The 8,901-nt window shown below is 34.6% G+C and overlaps 2 long non-coding RNA genes across 5 annotated transcripts; one reads left to right on the top strand and one right to left on the bottom strand.

The window, feature by feature from the left end:
* Positions 1-603: 603 nt before the first annotated feature.
* On the bottom strand, positions 604-2,636 carry LOC139870500 (uncharacterized). The gene is made up of 5 exons (XR_011766589.1): positions 2,489-2,636; positions 1,956-2,091; positions 1,397-1,589; positions 874-948; positions 604-792 (listed from the first exon to the last, which is right to left on the bottom strand). It is a non-coding gene; the product is annotated as an uncharacterized lncRNA (long non-coding RNA).
* A 3,218-nt stretch (positions 2,637-5,854) lies between these two features.
* LOC139873000 (uncharacterized) lies at positions 5,855-8,696 on the top strand. 4 transcript variants are annotated; one of them, XR_011767242.1, is made up of 5 exons: positions 5,855-6,542; positions 6,886-7,641; positions 7,761-8,211; positions 8,295-8,360; positions 8,512-8,696. It is a non-coding gene; the product is annotated as an uncharacterized lncRNA (long non-coding RNA). The 4 variants fall into 4 exon arrangements; XR_011767241.1 differs by having other exon boundaries at positions 5,855-6,236; positions 6,391-6,542; positions 7,761-8,696; XR_011767240.1 differs by having other exon boundaries at positions 7,761-8,360.
* The last annotated feature ends 205 nt before the right edge of the window (positions 8,697-8,901 follow it).

Below are 8,901 nucleotides of genomic sequence, written 5' to 3'. Positions count from 1 at the left end.
GCGGTGTTTAAGTAACACTAATGGATGTTATGAATTCCGACGGTCTTTTACGAGTATCGTTCCCTTGTACGATTGGTTAACCATGATTGTGTGATTTCGTATCTAGCATATTAAATTGTGAACTATATGCTATTGTGGTTGCTAGCTTCTTGTGAATTGTGGATAGTAGTTTATGCATGATGTTTGCATGGTTATCGAATTGCTAGCTTGTATGCGGTATTATGTAAGTGATTGCAAGTAAGTAGATTATATATGAACATGTATAATTATTGCATTCACTAAGCAATTAGCTTACTCCTCTGGTTGTTTATCTTTTTAGATGCAAGTGCGGATAGGGGAAAAGGGGTTGTTAGGCACTAGGTGTCCTTTGATGTTGTTTCGTTGGAGCTTTTGGAAGTTGGCCTAACGTTTTGGGAAGTTTAGTCCCAAACCATGCTCGAAGTGTCGTTTGAATTATAAACTATCATTTGTAGTGGGTCGAACTTGTATTAAACTTAATTAATGGCCTTCGTGCCTTGTAAACATTTAAATTGTGGTACGTTTTAAATGGAACTTGTGGAATGGTTTACATATTTAATTGGCGCGTAAATGTGTATCTTTTAAAAAAAATTATCGTATGGAATATGGGTTGGGTTGTGTCACCCATACTGGCCTATTAACGAATCTTAAAGTTGAATGTTACAGATAGTGCATTCCCAAGTACTTCTGATAGCATCTTTGGCACTTAAGGAAAAGCAAGATAATAGAAACTGGTCCAATGTAGAGCATCCAGGATAAAAGAGCACATTATTCCTGAAAAAGATAACATATTTAGTTTAAGAAAAAAACTTACCCATCCGATGTCGGAAAAACAAGTGAAATTTCAAACTTTACCGGTAAGTGATGGGTATAATATGTGGATGTCTTGGTGCTGAATGGAGATAGCCAGGTTAAAAAAATCTTTGCAACCTAACTCACAAAATAGACCAATCAGCAAGAAACATCAAGTCACAATATTGTTTGTTGTGAATCCAAATGCAGCAAAAACTTAATATGACGATAATGTTGTAATGATAACAATCTATTCCTATCGAGTAACTTGCATCCAAATGCTTTGATCATACAATCATATAGTCCCTAAACTTATAAAGAAAAATGATTAATGGTCAAAGGACGTTCCTCATCATTTTAATTTTGGAGGAGGTATAAATTTCGTAACTAAAAATGAATATGGTTCAAATATAAGTATAATGAAAACAAATGACTAATGAAGCAAAACCTCAGACACATCTACCATTTTCAACGCACAAACCTCGGACACATCTACCAGCTGAGTTAAAAAGCTAAGATACTTTCAGAAAGAACTTGCTATCAGAAAAATATTATTTCTGAAGATTGAAACAGCGGTGTTCATTACCTTATATCCAGGGAGTTCTCAGGTCTTCAATACTGATAATAAAGCAACAGTAACATCTGAACTCAACCCACCAGTAGATCCTCAAGTTGGTCCTGCACTCAACCCACCAATTCTCGTTGTGGATAACCGTTGTATACCATTTCTCGTTGTGGTCAAAATGGAATATGTTCCCTTCGTACTTGAATCTATCTATCTAAAAATAAATTATGTATCAATGTATTAGACAAAGTAAGACAAAATAATATTCTGATTACACAATTACGGAGTAACTTATAAGTGATATATGGCTGATCCACTGACCCATTTTGCAATGGACTCTATATACATTATTTTTGCAACTTGTAGTTGTTTTGTTACTATGAAAGATAAAAATTAATGGTTGTTGTATACATATGCTTTGTTTTTGCTATAGTCCCATAGTTGATTGATGACCATTGCTATTCAAAACTGATTTGCTGACTTATATATTAGTGTAATTCATGTATGCAACCTTAACCTTCTTAAGAGCTGCTGCAAATCAAATATAAATAATAGAAGTAATCAATCACAAATGTGTTACCTAAACAGTCAAAGTAATAATTTACTACTGATATGTTCCCTCGGTGGTGTACAACAACCACTAGATGGTCTCCTATCCTCCCCACTTGCGTCTCCTCAGTGACCAACAGCAGCCATCAATAACTAATTCAAAATGTCTGCATAATAAAGGATATAAATCGTACTGCCATTACTATACATATAACTTCTATGCATGTGAGTGTGAACATTTGAGACAGTCTGCAATTGTTTCTTGTTGACATACACCTAACTTCATAAATCTAACAATTAACCATAACCCCTAACTTTAATTCTTAAGAAAGTAACTAGATAGAAGCCTAACTTCATAAATCTAACAATTAATCACAGACCCTAACTTTAATTTTAAGTAAATTAACTAAAAACAAACCCTAATTTCAAAAAATCAACACAAAATAGCAAGAAACAAGTTAAAGCATACGGATTAAAGCCTTAAATCGAAAAAAAATCGGATTGAGCAACAAAATCTCCCGAAATTAAGAAAAATAATAATAGAAATAGATGGATAAATCATACCTTGGAGTGGATTTGAGAAGAAATTGGTAGTGGAAAGCTAAGATGATGAAGAGACCGTCCAATTTCGTTGAACCGTTGGTGTACTTGAAAGAATTTTGTGGGTTTTGTTTATAAAAGGTGAAGTAGCAGACACTCAAAAGGGGAATTGAGTCCATTTTAATTGAGTTTTGTTCACCAGATATATGGAGGGAAACAGAAAATTATCTAGGGGGAAACGAAAATATTATCGTTGCAAAATTAGCTATTCGGAGATTAATCGGTCTTGACTTTGAAAGGATTAATCGGTAATTCGAGGATTAATCGGAGATTAATTGAAATATACTGTATACATTTAGATAAGAAATTTTTAAAATTATATGTGTAACTATAATTGTCTAAAGATAAGTTTTAACATAATTGTCTAAAATTGTTTATTTTGCTTCAAAACTATAAAATTTTAATTTAAATTAATGTTAAATAGTTAACCATTATTTACTTTGATTACCAAATTCGATTTTGATCCATCAATTGACGTTGACCATTTAATTAAACGGGTTTTTGGAATTCGAAACGGATTTCTCCTAAAAATGATTAGTTGGGGATTAATCGGCGAGTAATCGGGTTTTTTACAACACTGATCATAGGTATGTTTGAAAAACTAGATGACAATGAATCTAAAAAATTCGAGGTTCGCGGGTACTCGCACTCATGATGGACGGATAAAATAAAAAACTTTTATTTGTAGGTGAGCGATGGATGTAATCTTGTACCCACTGACGGATCGCGGGTGAGTGATGGATGTAATATATCTATTGCGGGTAAAATCCGATTCGAAAATTCGTGTTTAATTTGAGTGGTTTGGGAAAAGGCGTGGGTTTAATTAGTAAATAAGTTTGGCAACTAATACACGTGTTTAATTTGAGTGGTTTGGGTGGTTGTAGGTGGTGGTGGTTGGTAGGGGTGTTCAAAATATCCGTACCCGAATCCGTAATCCGAAAAATTGAATTTACGATCTGAAAATATCCGAAAAATCAGATATCCGAATTTTCGGATATCCGAAAGTCGGATATCCGGTTTTTCAGATTCGGGTTTCGGATAGCACTTTTCAGAATTTTCGGATATTCGGATATCCGACTATCCGAAAATATATATACTTCAATTAATTATATTATATTTTAGTGTTGTTTTGGGCTGTTGGGCTGCTTTAGTGGCCTAAAAATCTGGGCTGGAATGTTGATATATTAATCGCTGTGATGGTATATCAATCCCTATATCTAATGTTACTGTGTCACAGGCTCTTTGTTACGCGTCCACTTCGTAAATCGCTGCTTTAATTCATCAAAATACCATTAATTCGTCATGTACATATACTATAGAATGTCTTTGTTTATTCTTACTTGTTTACTATTGATTAAAGTACTAATCCTCCATCTTCATATTTACAGTTCAAGCTTCAAAAATTATATATCTGTATTGAGTTGTATGTAATTCATATATATTATTTTCTTTGATCTCAAATAAAGTTCGGATATTCGGATAATCCGAATCCGAAATTTCGGATATCTGAAATTTCGGATTCGGATATCGGATGGCCGAATTCACTATCCGAATTTTCGGATATCCGAAATTCGGATACACCCCTAGTGGTTGGTAGTGGTCGTTGGTAGTGGTGGTGGTTGGCGGTTGGTGGTGATTGGTAGTGGTGGTGGTGGCGGTTGGCGGTAGATTGAAGATCGATAATAGTCCGTTGGTTCAGTAACAGTCTATTGGTACTGTTGCGGTTCGGTAGTAGTTTAATTGTCTGGTGGTGGTTCGGTGGTGGTATTGTTTGGATAGTATAGCAATAGACCACAACCAGTCCAACAAACCAACACCAGGCCACTGAACCCCTAGACCAACAGTGGAGCAACAGACCACCAACAGACTAAATGACCTCCACCAGACCACCGACGGAGCAACATACCACCAGACCAACATACCACTAAACCACCACTAGACCACCAGGACCCCCAATGGACCAACGTCGGACAATTGAACCACCACATGTCTACCAGTGGACAACTAAACCATCACCGAATAACCGAACCACCACATGTCCACTAGTGTACAACTGAACCACCACATGTTCGGCCACTAGTGGACAAATGAATCACCACCGGACAACCGAACCACTGCCGAACAACTGAACCACAACCAAACCACCATAAGATCAACTGAACACCACCAAATCACTAACGAACCATTACCGGACTAACGGACATCCGATGCTGCATATTCTAACATTAAGTGTTGAACCATTTAGAGTTAAAACACTATATTAATCATTAAACATCTCGTCGTCACGTTGCTAATTTAGAAGATTAAAGTTGTTATTAGACTCGTTAGTTATGAATGATCATCCGGATTCATGGTTTAGGGTTTAGAGTCTAGGGTTTATGTTCTAGGTTCTAGGGTTTATGTTCTAGGTTCTAGGGTTTAGGGTCTAAGGTTTAGGGTAAGAGGTTAAGGGTTTGGAGTCTTGGGTTTAAGGTTTAGGGTCTAGGGTCTAAGGTTTAGGGTATAGGGTGTAGTGTTTAGGGTATAAGGTGTATGGTTTAGGGTATAAGGTTTAGCGTATATGGTGTAGGGTATAGGGTATAGGGTATATGGTTTAGGGTCTAGGGTCTAGGGTCTAGGGTATAGGTTTTAGTGTATATGGTATAGGATCTAGGGTTTAGGGTCTAGGGTTTATGGTATGGGGTTCAGGGTTTAAGGTTTAAGGTTTAGGGTTTATGGTTTAGGGTCAAGGGTTTATGGTTTAGGGTGTAAGGTTTAGGGTCTGAGGTCTAGGGTCTAGGGTCTAGGGTCTAGGGTCTAGGGTCTAGGGTTTAGGGTTTAGGGTCTAGGGTCTAGGGTCTAGGGTTTAAGGTTTAAGGTTTAGGGTTTAAGGTAATATTAATGATGATGATAGTTTAAGACTTATCGGACGAACTTAAAGTGTTGTTTTCTTACAATATGCTAACTAGTTGTAATAATAATTAATTGGTATATTAAAAGAAATATTTTTTTAAGATGCATAAAAATACAATATAATAGAGTATAGACGACTTATAAATATAAATAAATGTATGTATGGTTATTATTTATTTATATTTATATTATATAAATAAATATAAATATAAATATTTATATGTATAATAAATATAGAATAGAAATAACAAATAAATTTGAGAAGCAAAATAACTACTGTAATAAATTTGAGATGGGCGGCACACTATCCCACTATTTTCTCTAAAAAAATTTTAAAATTCGCTCTCCATCTTCTTAATTTGAGATTGTGCGGCACACTTCCCACAATTTTTCTCTCCAAAATTTCCAAAATTCGTTCTCCATTCCCACCATAAAACTCTTTGGTTTAACCCAATTGCTCCCATCTTGTTATTACTATTAGAATTTGATACGCTATTTTTTTTCTTCCTATTAACAAGTAACAATGAATGAATTGATTAACCTGCCTTTTAAGACACTGAAACCCTAATTTTTCTTTTTCAAATTAGGGTTCTTGCTGTTTTGATGATATGCCAAATTGTTTCATAGCCGGGTTCTACAGGTAGGATCTGTAGAACGACAAGTAATTCTAGAGGGAGGAGACAGTTATCTACAGACAGGATGCTTCGTGTTTACCTTGATTGTGTATGTTCTCCAGACATTTTTTAAGTTTTTGCTTCCTGCATCAACGATTTCTGCAACTGGCGTGCGGCGTGCCCAGACATTTCTCGTATGAAGTCTGGTGTGTTTTCATTTAGTATTTACATCTTATATTTAATTTCTACTACAGGTGTATGTAAATTCTTAGATGTTTTTATATATGTTTTTTTCGTGTATTTGTGATTACTGATTACGTTGTATTGAATAAACACATCTCTTGGTCACCTAATGCTAAGGCCGTGGATGATTGTCATGGTGGAGGTATTTTGGGGTTCTTAATCTGCGGGTGAGTTGCACCATACTGGAGGTTTTTGAGGTTCTTAATCTATTACGGTTATGGAGGCTAGTGCGTGTGGAGACCAATTCGTGTCAGAGAGCTATTCTTGAGGTATAAACCACAAAGTTCCTCATCAGACTAATAACTAATTTACGTTGTTCATTTAGCTATTGGTACAAAGTTGAAAGGAAATTAGTTAATTAGTTTGTTGGAAGAGTGGTCACTTGCTGAATTTGTTGACTTACAAAATTATATTATCAGATACTTTGACTACAGTAATGAATTACATTCAACTTATATATGCTTATGGTTGATCAGATACTTGAGTGAGTGTTTTAGAAATAAAATCCTTTTTTGTTCTAACAATACTGATAGACGGTTACCAACGAACGTTTGCTTCAACGGTATCAAGCCTCATAGTGGCTAAATTTTATTTAATATTTCTACTTATAAGGTCAATAAGATGTTTGGAACATATCCGGTGGATGATCTGATTGATACAGTTCTTACAATTGGGCATTCGGCCGGTGATTGAAGATGTACGCAATGCAAACGAAGAGAGAGCTGTTCATGAGTTGAGGCAAAACTTGTTTCTAGGGACTTATTGCCACCTAGACATGACGGTTATCATACTTGTTTCTCTGTTATTACTATTTTCTAAATATATTACATATGCAGGTTTTAAGTTAGCTGTTGAAAGTTTACTCATATATTTTGACATTAACACTCAAGATTTTCATTATGATGAGCTTGAAGAAGTATTGCAACATCATCCCCATTGCTTTTTATAAGGAATACCCACGTGCCTCATTTTGAATGCTTCACTGCATATCAAACATGTCAATTGTGAGCTGCATGTGTCGCAGTAGCCGCTGCACAAGCTGTCATGCTATAAGTAAATGTGTATTATCAATTATTGTTAAAGGTATCTCAGGTGATAGAAAGACCAGAGTAATAAAGCAACCTGTTGTTCATGTCACGAATTCACATTATGTGAAACGTTAACTGAGTAGGGTTCCTGTATCTTTACAAATTCTCTTCGTCTCGCTACAATCAATGGGTCTCTCTACATATTCCTTTCACTGAGTAGGTTTATGATTTATGTTAATGTAAGTATGCACTTGAGTTATGTGTATAGCGTTCAAGAACTCCGATTTGAAAATTATCGATGGCGAATCCCATCCACTGATATAGGTGAAGGGGTGATCAGGTGTGCTTACTACAAACTTTTGATGTTTTTTTGTGATTTTAGATAACTATTCTTGTATTTAACTGAAACGACATGTTTTTTTTTCCTTCTAATATTTGTAAGTTAATATTATTTTTTAGGTGATCACAAGGAATACTTTTATATGGGCTTTGATCAATGTACTTTACCGTTTTTTTGTTTCTGATGTGGCTACGAAAGTTACAAAAATTACACTTGAAGATGCCAGTACTGCTGGTATCTCTTCTCATGGCCAGCCTGTATGTACGACCTCCAATATTAAATAGCTAATGTTTGATGTTGGTACTGGTATGGTTATCATCTTCTCAATGCTCAATTATATGTTCTCTTTTTGATTGTTGTTGTGTTTCAGTTATATACTGTACTTGATTGTGATTGTGTTAGAATATGCATGTTTTTAGTTAAGTGTCTAAACTGGTTATGAGATTGTTTTTATTTTGTTTCATATGGAATATGCATGTTTTTATCATCAGAAAGACCAATGATAAGCCAAAATAAACTCCATATGAAACAAAATAAACTTATCATTGACTGGACCCTCCAATCTTACGGGTATGTTCCTATTGTTGTTTGATCTTTCTTTTTTGTAGTGTTGGGTTGTTTTTTATTTATTACTTTCGATGTTTAATATGCAGCTGGTGTCTCACTGTTTTTGGTTTTTGGTCTGTCACATTTGGTTTGTACTACGTTTATGCATCAAGGTATTTTTATTGTTGTTTGATTTTGATGTTTATGTGTTATTGAAATTATGTACGATTAGATTTAGAGATAGTTCTTATAATGTGTTTGCTTTTGGTACGCATTCGAAACTTATCTCTCACCCTAATATAAAGTATTGTTGTTACATTGTAGATAGTGTCATGTAGATGAATATCCATTCTCACCAACTAACTCGGTGACTTTGGGAGCTTTTGGATTGAGAAGATTGCACGATGACCTGAGACTTTCGTTTCATGATTTCGATGCTTTTTATTACTTGTCAACTGTAACCTTACTTTTACTTTTATGGTGGATAATATATCTTGTAACTTATTGATGTTTAGAACAAATTGAAAAATAATTATGTATTTATTTTCTTATTTGATGTTTAATAAAATTCATTATTTACATGTTCATTTTTTATTTCCAAAAATTGTATATATTTGAGATATTAGGACCTTTTTAATGGATCCTAATATATGTTTTAGGACCTATTTATAATGTAAATAATTATATTATAGGACCCTAAAAAGGGTCTCATCA

Source organism: Rutidosis leptorrhynchoides, chromosome 10 (assembly GCF_046630445.1).
Source record: "Rutidosis leptorrhynchoides isolate AG116_Rl617_1_P2 chromosome 10, CSIRO_AGI_Rlap_v1, whole genome shotgun sequence".
NCBI lineage: Eukaryota > Viridiplantae > Streptophyta > Magnoliopsida > Asterales > Asteraceae > Rutidosis > Rutidosis leptorrhynchoides.
Note: the sequence above shows the minus strand (reverse complement) of the source record. Positions and strands in the feature narration are given on the sequence as shown.